Here is a 16,942-nt window from a genome sequence, read left to right as displayed (position 1 = left end):
CTTTCATTTCAAATATCCACTAAGTATATGGCATCATAGCTCAGTTGGGTAAAATGCAGACAATAATTGGGTGTAAGCAGATCGTTTTGTGGGTTCGAATCCTCACGAGGGTTGTTCTTTTTTAGATTTTTTTGTTTTTCCTATTCGCTTTCATTTTTGCTTCCATATTTTTGTTTCTTTCTTTGATGGTTTGTTGTCGAGAACGCTTGCGGTGAGCTCGATATAGTCGCCACTTTTGGTGTATGTGCGTGCGTGCGTGCGTCCGATTTTATCCGGACCATAACTTTGACATGCATGGAGCAATCTTGTTTATATTTCGCATTAATGTTTAACTCAATGAGGAGGCGTGTCATGCGGAAACCTCATGTTCCTATCTCAAAGGTCAAACTGAAGTTTGTGCGGAGCATTTCTCCTTCATGAATGGTAGGATTTTGATGTAACTTGGCATGAATGTTCACCATTATAAGACGGAGTGTCATGCGTAAGAAGCAGGTCCCTAGGTCCAAGGTCAAGGTCACACTTCGAGGTCAAAGGTGCTGTCGGGCTCGACATTCTGCCCGTGGGCATACTTGTATTTGTATATATGTTCATTATTTGCATGGCTAAGTGCATGCATTTAATCAATATCATCTTTGTTATGTAATAAACTATTCTGATCTGCCATATCGCCTTTAGATACCTCTCTGTCGTGTTGTCACGGAGCTCATGAAGGAATCTTGATTTTTATGCAAAAGTGAAATAAAAAATTTTTAAAAAATTAAATGTCGATGCTGAGTTTCGAACCCACACGGCAAAAGATCTGATGAACATGGACTGTATGCTTTACCACTGAGCTAATTCGTAACTGGTACAAACCTGGAAATATTTAGATTGTAACATGTTAGGAAAATGTTGAATTCCCCATGTTCCATTATAATCTATTTATAGTCATGTTTGTAAATATCAAGTTATCATTGGGGCATAGTATGTTATAACAACACACTTGGATTAAAATGTGCATATATAAAAAGCCACAGTTTTTTTTTTATATTGAATTTTTTTGGCTCATTATAAAAATGTTATCATGTAAGTTATTTAAAGTAACAACAAAGGGAAATTAATCTTAAAAAAAAAAAAAAAAAAAAAAAAAAAATAATATAAGTCCACAAGAAACTCTTTACCAGGTAGAGATAGGTCAAAACACACCTAAAAATTGGATGTAACATGCATGCTGTACCACAGAAAAGTGGTCTCGATTTTTCTCTACCGCCAGTAATAAAAAAGTTACAATAAAATCTATTAATAGTAACAACAAAGGGACGTAATTCTAAAAACAAGGGTGCCTCATGGTGGTGAACATTTGGTCCAAGTTACATCAAAATCCCTCCATGCATGAAGAAGAAATGTTCCGTACAAAGTCATTCTTGAATTTGACCTTTGACCTCTAAATATGACCTTGACCTTAGACCTAGGGACCTGGTTCTTGCGCATGACATGTTGTCTCATCCAGGGGAATATTTGTGCCAACTGATATCTAAATCCTGCTTTGCATGACAAAGTTATAGACCGGACAGGAAAAAAATCCTCTTGACCTTTGATCTCAAAGTGTGACCTTGACCTTTAAGCTAGGGTACTGGGTGTCGTCTCATCATGGGAAACATTTGTGCCAAGTAATATTAAAATCCCTTCATGGATGGCAGAGTTATGGACAGGACAGGAAAAAAACTCTGTTGACCTTTGACCCCCAATTGTGACCTTGACCTTTGAGCTAGGGGTCCGGGATTTGCACATGACATGTCGTCTCCTCATGGAGAACACTTGTGCTAAGTGATATTAAAATCCCTTAATGAATGCCAGAGTTATGGACTGGACACGAAACAGACCCTGTTCATGCTATGTTAACATTTGACTGCTAAGTGTGACCTTGACCTTTGAGCTAGGGGTCTGAAAGTTGTGCATGACACATCGTCTTATTATGAGGTACATTTGTGCCAAGTAATATTAATATCCCTTTATAGATGGGAGAGTTATGGACTGGACAGGAAAAAAGCCTTGTTGACCTTTGACCTCCAATTGTGACCTTGACCTTTAAGCTATGGGTCCAGGTTTTGCGCATGACACATCATCTCATCATGGGGAACATTTGTGCCAAGTAATATTAAAATCTCTTCATGGATGGGAGAGTTATGGACCAGACAGGAAAAAAGCTCTGTTGATCTTTGACCTCCAATTGTGACCTTGACCTTTGAGCTAGGGGTCCGGGTTTTGCGCATGACACGTGGTCTCATCATGGGGAACATTTGTGCCAAGTAATATTAAAATCTCTTCATGGATGACAGAGTTATGGACCGGACACGAAATTGCGGACCGACGGAATGACAGAATGACGGAAAGACGGAATGACGGAATGACGGAAAAGTGCATTCCTATAGTCCCCAGACTGGTTTTCAACCGGTAGGGGACTAATAATTAAGTTCACAATCCACTTGAATAATGAGTTCACAATTTTTATTCCTGGGTAACTATGGTGACTTTGTGACAATTTTATTTATTTAAGGTAGTGAACCTGATATGGCAATCTTCAAATTTCTCTTTTGCTATTTCAGCATCCTTCCGCCATAACAGAAAATTACTTTTTCATAAAAACTGAAGAATCTTGAAATATGTCATTGAACAGAAAATCCTCTCTTTTGTCTTCCAACATTGTTGCATGCTGAGAAGTTGTCAGTAACATGTGAAGAACAAGTGATTCCTTTCCTGGAAATAATGGTAAAATTAACCGACTGCTGTTCGATAACAGAAATACTGTTGAAAAACAGCATAAAACATTCACTTTATAATTAGAAACATTTTGTTGCAGAAAATGAACAGTACTGTTTTATTTCGCTTTAAATAAGAATGACCATAATGAGATAAGGCGAATAATCAATTTATGCATGGCCACTGATTAAAAACTCATTTAAATGGTCATTATTATATTGTAATAGCAAGAGTTGTGACAGATGAATAGATGAAAATGATGGCATGTTGACTGTTTCTATTTTAAAATCACATGTGTCATGCATTTAATATTAGGACTGTTAACAAAGTTACTTCACTCTGATTATTATACATGATCTAGACAGATTTTAAGTTAACAAAGTTACTTCCCTTTAATTTTTACATGTCATGATCTAGATAGATATTAAGTTAACAAAGTTACTTCCCTTTGAATTTTACATTTTAGATCTAAATAGATATTAAGTTAACAGAGTTACTTCCCTTTGATTTTTACACATGATCTTAATAGATAATAAGTTAACAAAGTTACTTCCCTTTGATTTTTATAGATATTAAGTTAACAGAGTTACTTCTCTTTGTCTATTACTTCTCTTTGTCTATTCCCTTCATATCATTAAAGTTGTAACCATACAAGTGAATTTACCCAATACTGGCACATATATTAGAATATTAAACAGATTCAATAAGAAACAAACATTCGCACTGTCAACTGAGTATACACAGCAGTTAATTTTACTTTAGATACTGTTTTCCAGTAGTATTTCAGTTATACAGTGACTGTCCCTTAATCTTACTTGTGTTCTTGGATTCTGTACAAGTGCTTATATTCTTGCTATCAACCTGACAACTTCTCCCCCATCCCACCCCCATGAACCAGATGTGGAGGAGAAATTATTTCAGACATACTGTCTTCTGTCTGGTTTTCCCTGGGCAAGGGACCAAACTGGCACCCTCTTAGCCCAGGGGACCAAACTGGCACCCTCTTATATTCATATTGTGCTCTCCCTACTGACCAGTTTAACCATGCAGTCTACTTCTGAAAAAAATTTAGCAAAAAAATAATAATAAATATTTGTGAGACAGCTGCTTTTCATAAAACATAAAAGTACTTTCATGGTGTAGATTATGCTCATCTTATGCCTAGTTCCTATTCAAAAATATCTGAAACAAATCCTCAAGGATTTTCTAATGTTTATAATTAACATCTTTAATGTTTAATTAATATCTGTAATGACATAAACATAAACCTGGTTTTATTGACATCTCTAATGATATAAACAGAGGCTTGGCTTATCAGCAGAACAAACAGGTAAGTTTTTTTTTACATACATGTATTTACTTATCCATGTGAAAGACCTAAGCATGTCAACAGTACATACTGATATTGCCAAATCGTAACTGACTGATAATGCAAGACAATGTGGGTGGGTTTTATTTCATCCAGGAAGTTAGTAACTTCTTTGTTTTATATTTGTTGGGTTTACCATCACTATAACACAAGTTAAGGTCACTATATGGCAATTTTCCAGTTTTATTGATGGTCAGGATGAAGCTTGAAACCACATAGTTACAGTAAAACCCAAATCCCTCGAGATCAAAAGGGGATAAGATGAAATATATGAAAAATTGCTGCAGCAGGTGGGGCGTCCATATGACTATCTCAAATGAGCCAGGGTGCTCCTGCCACTCATGCTTGACATAATGGCAACAGTCAGATGCCCTTTAATAATTACTTCTGCCTCTTAACCAGGTTTATGGCCAGCTTGTATTAACATAATTTCCCTGAAGAGGAAAGAAACACTAAAAAGTAATAAAAATTTCATAATAAAACTTACTGTACAGTGTGTAATAAATCATTACAATGGGTATTATAATCTTACAGTAATGACTGGCCAGCTGAAGACAGCAGTCATAAAAGCTCTGCTGGAGCTAGGTTTTCAGTCATCCACAGGTGGTTTGCAATACACCAAGGTGCCCTACACAGAAATTATTTCTGCCTCTCCAGTTTACTAGGCCAGAAAACATATATGAGTGTAAGTCTAAGCTCTATTGAGCTTTTAATTCTATGAAGCCATAAGCTGAAAGTATTTTTCTTTCTTTAAGAGCTTGAATAGATTCTCACAAAAAAAATCACCTTAGTATTCTGTAAGTGGGTTTACTTACACTTTAAAGGCCCATAATGTGATTTAGTGACTGATGACTTGTCTGTAACCATTACAAAACACTGGAAAAGATGTGTGTGATGTGTGCATATGACTAAGATTTTGGCAAATAAAATAATTTGGAATTTTGTAAAACAGTTATTATAAAACTTTCGATCTTAATCTATTGTTTTAAGCAAAGGGAGAGTAAATCAAAATAAGGTTAATAACTGCATGAAATTATTAACAATATCTACAAAGCATATCTTATATAAAAATAAACTAATGTGTATTATACCGTGTTCACACTAGCAGATCGGTTTTACTTTTCATCAGGCACTAATTGGCTATAATTGGTATTTGATATTTAAAACCCATCAAAATATAATCTTGTTTGCGTCCACACTAGGCAAAGAAATGTGGTTTAAATATATACATGCAATGTTGGAAGTTAACAAATATTTTGCAATAAGCAAAAAAGTTTACAAAGAAGGAGGTTAACAGAAACAAGAAGGGGTCATCAATGTTTAAACTTCTGTGTTCATCTAAGAATTTCTGTTCATTCCATCTATAGTCCATTTTGAGCGTCAGCATGACTCCATATCGCAATTTCATGTTTTTGTTTCATCAACACTCCAATTACTTTTACCAGCCATAGCATCAATTGTTTGATACAAACGAGAAACACATGGTAGTCTTCCGCCAAAAGGTAAGATCTGTGCATTTGGGATTGTAAAACCAGTTATAACTCACATTTGCGTTCACACTTGTAAAATAATGTAGTATTACTTTTTAATATAGTATTAAAACCACCTCCCGAGGTAGTTTTAATGCTACATTACAGAAACCACTTGACCTTTACATAATTCACATTTTACACCACATATAGTGTGGACGCAAACGAGTTTAAAAAATAAACCCGAGTTAATATAGGATTAAAAACGTAGTCTGAACACGGTATAACTGTACTGTGATTTAAGGTAATTAATTAGAAGTGATTATAGGTGCTATTCAGAAAACTTATGCCTGGATGGTGTTATATGGGTAGCATAAACTGTTTGTAAGTAAATTTGTCTGTTACAGTCTCAACTGACTGTTAGTAACATAAGAGGGAGGATAGTGCAAAATTCAGTAAACGCTCCAATTCCAGAGGCTTCCCTGTTTTTTAAGCATGCCAGGAGTAAAGCATGCACCCATACACAGAACTCTTATCCCAATGTGATTTTTAGTCGGAGGAGCAGGGGCTTGAACTCATGAGCCCTGGTTTTGTAGCAAAAATGTTGCTTTGAATCCATGTATTAGGTGTTTGACAGTCAGCGTTACTGTCTTTTTTAAAGTTAATTTTGGCTATAGATTGGTTTTGATGTAAAATAATTCAAAATCATAACATAAAATAAGGAGCAAATTGAAAGCACTGACTCGACTGAGATTTGGCAAGTTGTGCAAAATTAAGCCCATAGACGTTTGTATTTTACTGTAAGTGTACTTATACTAGCACAGCTAAATTTAGCACAAACGCCTTAAATTGAGTAGTTTTGACTTGTTAGCGCAAACTTGTATTAAGGTGATATCAACAGTGCTAAAATAATCAATATTAGTGGTATCTGAAACACCAATTTCTGATGAAATACAGAATGTACTGAACATGACTGTTGTATCAAACAGTTCTACCTAGGATTATATATACACTTTTTTCCTATGAAAAATATTACTGGTGAGCTCCAACCACTACATGTTGTGGGTAACGACGAATTCAAACAGTCTGTCAAAAACAGATTTTAGTGCTGGTATGAAAAAGAAATTGAGGGACAAATTTAAAACGGGATTGATGTGAAAGACGTTGCAGTTGACTTGAAACTTTCAAGAATGAGACTGGCTTATTACTTCCCATCAAAGTGTGAAAAAGTCTAGAGGCGGCTGACTGGTAGACCAGGCACGCAAATCAATGGTTTTCAAAGTAGTAAAATGTTATGGTGACACTAGTAATCAGCGCAACCAGACAAACTGGCGATCTTACCCCGAATGTGTTATACATGATGTTTACGGACAATGGCAAAGATAGAATAATGCAACTTAATTTACAAAAATAGATGACTTTTGCGAGAATGTTCAAACAAGTTTAATTATTCTATTCAAAACTTTCTGCAGAATATTAGTTAGGAATGCAGTTATTGTCATATTTACATAATAAATTAATATGTATTTCTCTGTGTTCTGTTGCATTGTAATTTATTAGGAAAGCCTTTCATTTCAGTCTTATATTTAAGCACTAGACATGAACTAGCGCATGCCCGATCCCGCTATAGAGCGAAAATTAGTACTCCGTTAATATTAATTACACTTACAGTATTTGACCATAAGTTTGAAAATAAATAAATCTACAGTTATAGAAAGTATCATTAAAATCTACAATGTGGAATTTTTCCCATATGAGAAAAGTCTTCAGAAGTGTGATAATTTCCAATAGACGCCTATTGTGTCAGGATCCATGCTGTTGCTTTCAAAGCCTATAGCACATTTTCAGATTACAGGTATCACTACGTCACACTCAATGCGGTCATCCCTATTATTAGTAACAAACACACATGGCAGAGAGATTTTCGAACAGTAGAATTTTATAGCACATCCCCTGTAAAAAATGTTCTAGAACTAGTATTAAGTTCTTGAACATTCAAGAACTTCTGAAGAACTTAAAGAACTGTTCTTGAACCAGCAAAACAGTTCTTAGACTGTGGTTCTAGAACAATGATGGTTCTTGAACATTGGTTCAAAAACTGCAAAAGTTCAAGAACTTATAGAACTTTACCAGAGTTCTTGAACAGTTACTGCTGGTCTAGAACCAAAATTGTTCTTGAACACGGGTTTTCATTAAAAGTACTAAAATTCAAAAACCTTTTTCTAGTTCAGTAAACCCGTTTCTTGAACCCAATTGTGAGTTTCTAAACTGTTCATTCATTATACAAAAAACTTAGGTTTATTAACTTTTACAATAATGAATAAGTTCTTGAACTGTTCTCGAACATTAAAATTCATTATGTCACATGATCAGTTTCCATTATTTTGTTGCATGCTGGGAAATGTTTTGCACATGTGATTCAGCAATTTTTGAGAAGTTTGTGCAGCAAATAAGCAGGAAATATTTATCATACTACAGTAAGGAATGGTTTAAAAGGAACATGAGTATACTGAATATCAAATAAGTAATTATGGTGTTGTCATAAATTGTTCATTTTAAAAAATATAAAATCCGTTTAAAATGTCACAAGTTTTCACGACCCTGAAGCAAAGCTAAGTTTCTTGATTTCAATCTTGAGATTAAATTAAATTATACATTGTACGAAAATGAAATATGGAAACAAGCTGGCATTAAGCTGCAAGGTAACTGTCAATGGTCTGGCAACAGTCTGTCAAAAAAAAAAGGTAACTGGAAATAATCTGACTCCTATATGGGAACAAACTTCCAAGAAAAAAAGTTTAGCTGAAAATAATATGGACACTATTTCCATATTATTTCCAGTTTCTGGGAATAATCTGCAAACTATATGACAATAAACTGCTCATAACAATCAGCATGTAAACACACTGACAATATTGTCAGCTTGTTTCCAGTGTCTGGAAGAAATCTGGCAGGAAAATGGCAAGAAACTGGAAAATAAAAAAAATAATTTCTATAATCAAAATTGAATGAGTACTGAGATACCAGCTTGCATACAAAACTTAAGCAAAAAATGCTATGTGGAAAAAGGGGTTTAAATTTTGGAAAAAAGTATAGTTATGGGACCTGCTTAGTACATGTCAGGTCATGACATTGAACAAGTTTTTAATTAGTTTCAATCTTTTAATTTTGTAAAAAAAAAAAAAAAAGAAAACATAGGGCATGTCCAATAACTTCTTTTTTCTTTAATAATCGAGACAAAAATTACATAATGACCTATTGTATGGATTTTCGTCTGTCTGACAGTACTTTGGATATAAATTTAATCGAGCAGATTCTGACAATGCACTGGCTACACAATGGAAATACACTGGCAATATCCCATCTTAGCAATTTTCACAGCAAAACAAATATTACAAGACACCTTATCAAAATGACCGAGTTTTTGCATTTTTCCCTCCAAAACTATTTTCAGTTTTCAATAGTTTTCCCAGCACTGAGGGGCACTTTGTAAAGGTATTTTTCTTTCTTTTTTACAGTTACTTGTTTTCATTGTAACACAGATTCTGTCCGCAACAAGTATTTTTGCTAAACAGATACAGAAATTTTAAAAGTCATGTATTTTCGCTACCCTGTAAAATTAAACTTGCAGATTTACCATAATCTTTGTCAAATTTCCTTTGGTTTCAATATTATATTATTGATAACTGAAAATTGCAATTTTAATTGGTATTAAAATTGAGTCACAAGCAATGAAGGTTTTAAGTCACATTAAAATTCATATTAACATTAATAAGGATAAATAGAAAAAAAAATATACTGACACTAAAACTGGAAACAAACTTCCCATACACTGACAATGCTATGACAATACAATGGTAATAAGACAATTTTCCTAGGGGGAAATAAAAAAAAACTGATTTGTAAGCGATATTTGGGATACTAGTCCATCTTTTACCTCATAGGTAGAGCGTCGATCTACGATCAGGGGGTCGCGAGTTCGATCTTAGGACGGGGCTTATGTCTCCGTGACTATTTGATAAATGACATGTGTCTGAAATCATTAGTCATCCACCCTTTATTTATGTGGGGAAGTTGGCAGTTACTTACAGAGAACAGGTTTATTTCTGGTACAGAATTCAGGAGCACTGGTTAGGTTAAAATGCCCCTGTTACATGACTGAAATACTGTTGAAAAACAGTATTAAAACCCAAAACAAAACAAACAAAACTAGTCCATCTGCCACACTAATTTAAAACCACTGTTACATGGGCTGAAATACTGTTGAAAACGGCGTTAAAACCTAAAAACAAAAAAACTCTAATGTATAAGTGCTCATAACTTTGTACTGCATAAAGGGAATTAGTTAAAACTTTAAATAATGATAGTTGGCTAAAGTGTTTCTCTTGTCCGTGTAAGACAGCCTGGCCCTGTTGTGACTGACTATACACTGACAATACAATGACAACACACTGGCAATATGCCAGTGTGTTGTCAGAAAAATAAATTTTTATTTTACTGGCTGTGCACTGACAATGCAAGGAAAAACAGACTGGAAAGTCCAAAAAGCCGCTTGTTGTCAGTTGTGTATCCAGTGTGTTGGCCAGATTGACATTGCATACCCTTTGTTGCCAGATTGTTGCAGTGTTTATTCCAGATACCTCTATATAATTTAGCTCCTTCAAATAGTTTTATATGAAAAATCAATAAAATTTTGTAAAACGTCATTATAAAGATCACTGACAACACATGTATATAAATGACAGCAACTGGAAGTTAAATTTTACAGTGGTGTTCAGGTCTGGTAATCAGCTGAAAAAGCAATGGACACATGATGTTATTCAGTGGCAAAACACTGGATCAGTTTATTGTCAGCTCTGAAAATAGGCTGGCAAGTAAAAAGGATTTTTAGAGTATTTTTGACTGGAAAACACTGGACATAAACTGAAACCCCACACTGCAATAGGAAGGTTTTTCATAAGGGGAAAAACTTAATGTTTTGTATTTTATGCAAAAAACTGTTTACTTCTTATTATGCCCCAATCCCACTCTAGTTTACTGTTTTACCCCATGTCATTTGTTGAGGTGTAAATGTCATTTCACAGTGACTGAGGGCTAAAAACAGACCACAGTCTCTGGCCACTAATGAAACATCACTTTGACCTATAGTTTGACAGATTTCATAGGATGTCAGTCTGCTAAAAACAGTAATGTAGTTTCAAAAAAAAATGTTGTTTGGGAGCCCCTGCCAAGATCAGTTCATGAAATTTTTGACAGGGTTCTGAAATTAGTTCTTGAATTTGTTCTTGAATTTATTCTTGAAAAGTCAAAGGAAGGGACTCAGTTATATCGAACTTCTGTAATCATATCTAGAAGTTCTTGAACTGTTCAAGATTATTGCAGAATTAATACTTGAACTAGTTCTTGAATAGTTCAAGAACATTAAATTGTCATTCTAGAACTAGGAGTTCAAGAATTTGTTCTGGGTTTAGTTCTAGAAAAAGTTCTAGAATGGCCATTTAATGTTCATGAACTATTATAGAACTAGATTCAAGAACTATTTCTTGAATTCCTCACAGGGGTTAGAGTTAATTACTGTAAGGATTGCATTTGCACATTCTTATCTCACAGTAAATGATGTACCTGGCCAGTGTTGCAAAATTTGTTTATATTTGAGGCACTAGTATGTATATATTAACTGAGATGGTTGAATATTTGATGCATTTTGTTCATATCTTTTAATATAATCATAAATGGAATATACATGTAATAATTGATCATGTATACATAATTATGAGACTTATTCTTTGTAAAAGACTAAAAGAAATGATTATAAAATGTCTTAACAATTGGCGAAATTGGGCAGTTAAAATAAGAACATCTGCATGATTTATATATATATACGATAGTATAACTTAAAAAATTAATGGGTTGTAATTTTATAGCCCATTTTAAGCTACATAATGAATGTATCTAGTAAAGGTGCTGGACAAACTTTTAAACTAATAGTATTATTTTCCACGATGTTATTAGATGATATTTGTTAATGATAATAAATGGATTGCATTTTGTTAAATCTCTACTTTTGTTTAAGACAGAAAATTAAGTTTAAATTTTTAACTTTTACACATAATAATTATTTATATAATCTTGAATGATAGTAAAAAAAAAAAATGCAAAAAAAATATATTGTTTTTAATTTTTGTTACATATATAAATTTGTAACATTTGTTCTGACAGATTCTACTTGTTTTTTCTTTATTGTTTTTTGCAGCATTATTATCATTTTAGTTCTATTTAGGCTATGTATCATGAGTCTCTGAAGTAATGTAAAACGGTCGTACAACTTCCCCACAAAATTTGGATCGAGAACAAATTATTTCTGATTTACTCTCTCTAGTCAAATTGTCACTGAGATCAAACATTCAACATCTGGATTGGTCACACTGAGTTGGCTAAAATACTGATTATGTTTTAGTTTAAACAAAAAAGAAATAATTTTCTTACAAAGTTAAGACAGTTGTTCATGATCTCCCCACTCTGGTTCTCAAAAAAGGGAAAATTGTTTTATACTGACAGATCACATTATGTAACTTTTATATTGATATGTATTTTTTTTTATTGATATAGATTTCAATCTAATTAAGGCTTCAAGAACAGATGGTTTATTTTCCTATCGGAGTCATCTGTTGATTACATTCACCAATGATAGAGAGCTAATACAGAACAATATGTGATTTGATTTTATGATAATCTTAGTTAAAACCAATTTTTGATGTTATATTTTATTCATCAAGTTTTCCTGAATTATTATTTGTTATAACTAATGTCATAGCTCTCAGTATAGTCAATCTAATTAAATTTCAACACTAATAAGATAAACTAGTAATCTAATTTGGTGTGAAAACAGTTTACTGCATGTTATAATAACATCAGGTAAAGTAAATGTTTCTGTAATTCAGTCAACATAGTTCTAGGACATGTCTGAATCCATTTAAGTTCTTAAACAGAAAAAATAATGTGTAAAACAATATTCAACCATCACATAACATTCATTGAGTCTATATAAATAACACCATATCTCTGAATGTTTGTCCAATCATAAAACCACAAACCTGGGTTTTATCAGGTCATTCTAAAAATAGACACAGGGGCTGATTAGAGAATGTGCTATTGCAATTAGAGAAACCATTAGTGAACAGCATGGATCCTGATCAGACTGCGCAGATGCATGCGCAGGCTGGTCTGGATCCATGCTGGTCGCAAACCCATTATGTTGATTTTCTCATGGCACGGCTCAATTATATTTTTCATTACAGCACTTTTTCACAAAAACATTAATTTTATTTTATTTATTGGTGCAAAACTATTGTAAGTGTATATAAATAAAGAACAAGATACAATAGTTTTGCGCCAAGTCCTTAATTTAATTTAAATTTAGTTCTATACAAAAATAAAAATACTTAAACTTTATTTCTTCCTTTTTCAAATACCATTCTTGAATGCAAATACAATGTATTTATTAAACAAAGACAGCATGTACACCATACAGAGGCAATTTGCTGCAACAATAATAAAATAATTTTACCTTTAAATTTCCTATTTATGTTAAACACAATTAAGTGAACAATAGTCCGATTTTATACCCCGAGTGGCATGTCCAATAAAAAATATAACAGTCGGGTAATACGAGCAATGCAACCGTGAGAAATATGAATAATTGCTGGAGGAATCGATAGCAATCATTGACTAGTTGCAAAACACTGTTGTCGGAACGAGATATTGGTATTTCTGTGGCTATCGCTCTTCTAACAAAGGGTAATAGCTTGTTTATAAACATCATTAAATGATTCACTGTTAAAAAAAATGAGGTTACTTAATAACACAAAAGTGCACTTAATTTTTCATTTTCAAAGTGAAAGCAAAGTCCTTTCATTTGTTATGAACAGAAGCAGTTTTGAAGTTACACAAGTAATACAAGTAATAGATCGTTAACACTATACAGCTGAACCTGCCTTTTATAATCACCTGTAAAAAGTTCTTCACAACTGAACCTTAAGTTATCATTCTTCACAACTTAGCCTTAAGCTATAATTCTTCACTACTGAACCTTATGTAATAATTATTCACAGTTTAGCCTTAAAGCTATAATTCTTCACAACTGAATATTAAGTTACAATTCTTCACAAGTTAGCATCAAATTAAATTTCTTTCTAAATGACTATTCTACCCAGGTACCCGCTTGTGATGAAATAATGCACGAACGGGCACCTGGGGTCTTCCTCCACCATCAAAGCTGGAAAGTCGCCATATGACCTATAATTGTGTTGGTGCATCGTTAAACCCAACAAAACAAACAAAACAAATCTAAATGACTAAATTTGTATTAAGGGGAACTTAAAGCCAATATTGTTTTAACCTTAACCCTGCTAGCGGCAAGTGATTCTGCCTTTGCGACCAGTGTAGGCTGATCTGTGCACTCTTTTGAATGCCCAAATGGAAGGACAGACCAGTCCATTTTAGAAATTTAGCAGTTCATTCTGCCTGATAGGTCTTCTCAAATTAATTTAGTAAAAATTCAAAATCAACTGAAAATCGGTACCAGTAAGTATAAAATATTTTAATATTTGATCAAAATGGTGTCTACATTTTTTGTATTTTGTTTTCATGGTCTGAAAGTGGTCTGATTTTAGTTTTGTTTCAGCAAAATGATTGTCTAGTTTAAAATCAACTTATTGTTAGGAATTTCTTCCCCTTTAACCTAAAAAAGCATTATTTAAGGCTTGTGCAAGAAATTTGCAAGGCATTAGACATACCCTGGAGCAGTAAAAGTTTCCTGTGGTTATTAAGTTATGAGAAATATTTTACAGACTGGCTGAAACTCATTTAATATCCATCCTGCAATTTAGGTTCACAACATCTCATATGCAAGGCTTAAAGTTATACCAGACCCAAACTTATTTGAAATTCTGATATGGAAAATCCATGCACATTTTTGTTAAAACACCGAAATTTTACATCACATCTACATATTATCTGGCGCCACACAGGTGCTGATTAAAAGTGCTACTGCATTTGATCTAGTATTTTAGATAAAAGAGTGCCATATACCAGTTATTACTGCATATACTACCATAGTGAAAAACTAGAAGTGTTTTGCTTACGAATGTAGCTGACTATTTAAATAATTATTTTATAAAATTAGTGAAGTTAGATACATTTAAAAGGGAGCGGTGGTCTAGTGGATAAGGTGTTGGCCGCTCAATCCAGGGGTTGTGGGTTCGAGCCCCAATAGGGTCACGACCATGACTTCTCATATGACACCAGTACTGGTTTTTCCAGGAACCGAACTCAAGAGTGGTTCCAATAAGCTCGAAGCTTTCATCACAATTCAGCTAAAACAAATTAGTATAAACTAAGTTAGATACATCTGATGCAGATTTTCTACATTTTGAAGTAAATACCTAAAGATGAACTATTTTAGTGAAAGATCGGCATTGAATGCCTTTAATTTAATAGCAAAGAAACAGACTTTCTACTCATTGGATTAAAAAAGTGATTTAAAATAAGAGGATTCCCACAGTGCCCATTTCAATGATTTTCAGATTGCAACAAATTCATCAAATAACAGCCAAATTACATTTAAAATGACAGAAACAATCAAACCTATCTCTTCGTGAATATTTTACTTTCAAGAAGCCAATACTGTCAGATAATAAATAATTTATCAAAAAAAGTGCAGATTTTTATAAAAAAAAAATATTTGATATAATACTAGTAAACAAATGCTAGTCTATTTTGGCAGATGTTTTTTCTCAGGGAAATGATTTCTATGATATTGGAAAAAGGATAATAGTCTGGCTATATATTCACAAGTTTGAACTATAAAAAACAGAAAAAAATTAAGCTGCAGTAAAGGAAACATAAAAGCACAAAATCCATTTATGGCAAATATTCATTTTTCAACTTAAATGCAAATATTTAGATATCATTTGTTGGACCCCTTTCTAATATGGTGGTTTCTTTGTGATACTGAGAGCATGACCTTTGTCACATGACTTTTTCTATCATATTTATTATGGCCGTTTTAATAACAGATTACTTCAGAAATAATAAGTTCTCAAGATTTTAGTGTGGTTTATCTTAGAATAACCCGTGTTTTAAGTTATTAGTCATAAGAATATATCATGAAGGCTGTAGGCCTGAGTGATATATTGTTTCGCATAAAAACCAAAAAACCAAGGTTATTGTACGATAAATCACACTTGGGAACTTGTTATTTTGATTCTTACATGACATACTAATATCAACAGTGTTAGAAAAAATGGTAACTACTTTTTACAACCATGCTCAATATTTGGATCGGATGACGTCATTGCATGCTCGTAGGTTATTGCAGAATAAGCCGAGATAGTTTTTGCTCTACCTGTAGCTTATTTGCTGGTCGTGTTAGAATGATAAATACTGACCTTGAGTAGTAACTGGCATTTCACCTTCAGAAATAACTATATCATTAAAATTATTATGACCTTGTCTCTACGTTACATATAAGACAATAATAACACTGAAATCGAATCATTAATTGCAAGCCTTTTTAGACAGCTATTTTCCCTGGAATATAATATCTGTCTTCCCAAAAACAGTATAATTATATCCAAAGAATAGTAGTCAATCTTCGAAAGATTCCCTAGAAAAGGATTACTTCAGCAAAAGCCACATAGGTAATATTTTCAGTATTTTAAAAATTCTAACATTAATCTTTAGCCTGCTGGCGGCGAATATTTCTGCCTTTGTGACATGATGCAGGCTGATCATGGTCTGCACTGTTCGCTATTCAGTCAGCAAATTTTCAGCAAACATCCCTTCGAATATTGAATGGTACTGCCAAAACTGAATAACAGACCAGTCCATTTTAGAATTAACTGACCAAATTCAACAAAAGATAGAAATTCTTTATACATGTATTTAGGGTGCAACTATTATCCATGATAATGAAATAATGTAAAATTAATATAATTTACAAGAGATCAATATTCATGGATAATAACTGTTTTGCTTATAATGTGACTGCGCATCCGCGCAGTCTGGTCAGGATCCATGCTGTTTGCTTTCAAAGCCTATTGCAATTAGGGAAACCGTTAGCGAACAGCATGGATCCTGACCAGATTGCGCGTATGCGCAGGCTGGTCTGGATCCATGCTGGTCGCAAAGCCACTATGTTGGGTTTTCTCATGGCATGGCCCTTAATATAATCTCTTTAAATCCATTATTAAATTTTTCATGTATTTGCTAAAGGTCAGTGCAGCTCTCCAAGTAGTCTGTTATGTACATAACTATATGGTTAGAAAATCGGTACTTTCAATATTACACATTCTTGTATACAGTT

The 16,942-nt window shown here is 33.4% G+C and overlaps 1 protein-coding gene across 3 annotated transcripts in view; it reads right to left on the bottom strand.

The window, feature by feature from the left end:
* The window catches only part of LOC123533653 (NAD(+) hydrolase SARM1-like), a 104,844-nt gene that overhangs the window by 65,563 nt on the left and 22,339 nt on the right, over positions 1 to 16,942 (bottom strand). The window contains exon 1 of one of the 3 annotated variants that reach the window (XM_045315394.2): positions 13,145 to 13,242. The exons of the other annotated variants lie outside the window; for them this stretch is intronic. The gene's annotated coding sequence lies outside the window, so the exon portion shown is untranslated. Of the gene's footprint in view, positions 1 to 13,144; positions 13,243 to 16,942 lie in introns of those variants that run through there. 3 annotated transcript variants of the gene reach the window in all.

This window comes from Mercenaria mercenaria, chromosome 12 (genome assembly GCF_021730395.1).
Source record: "Mercenaria mercenaria strain notata chromosome 12, MADL_Memer_1, whole genome shotgun sequence".
Lineage (NCBI taxonomy): Eukaryota > Metazoa > Mollusca > Bivalvia > Venerida > Veneridae > Mercenaria > Mercenaria mercenaria.
The sequence above is the reverse complement of the archived record's forward strand: the minus strand, read 5'-3'. Positions and strand labels throughout refer to the sequence as shown.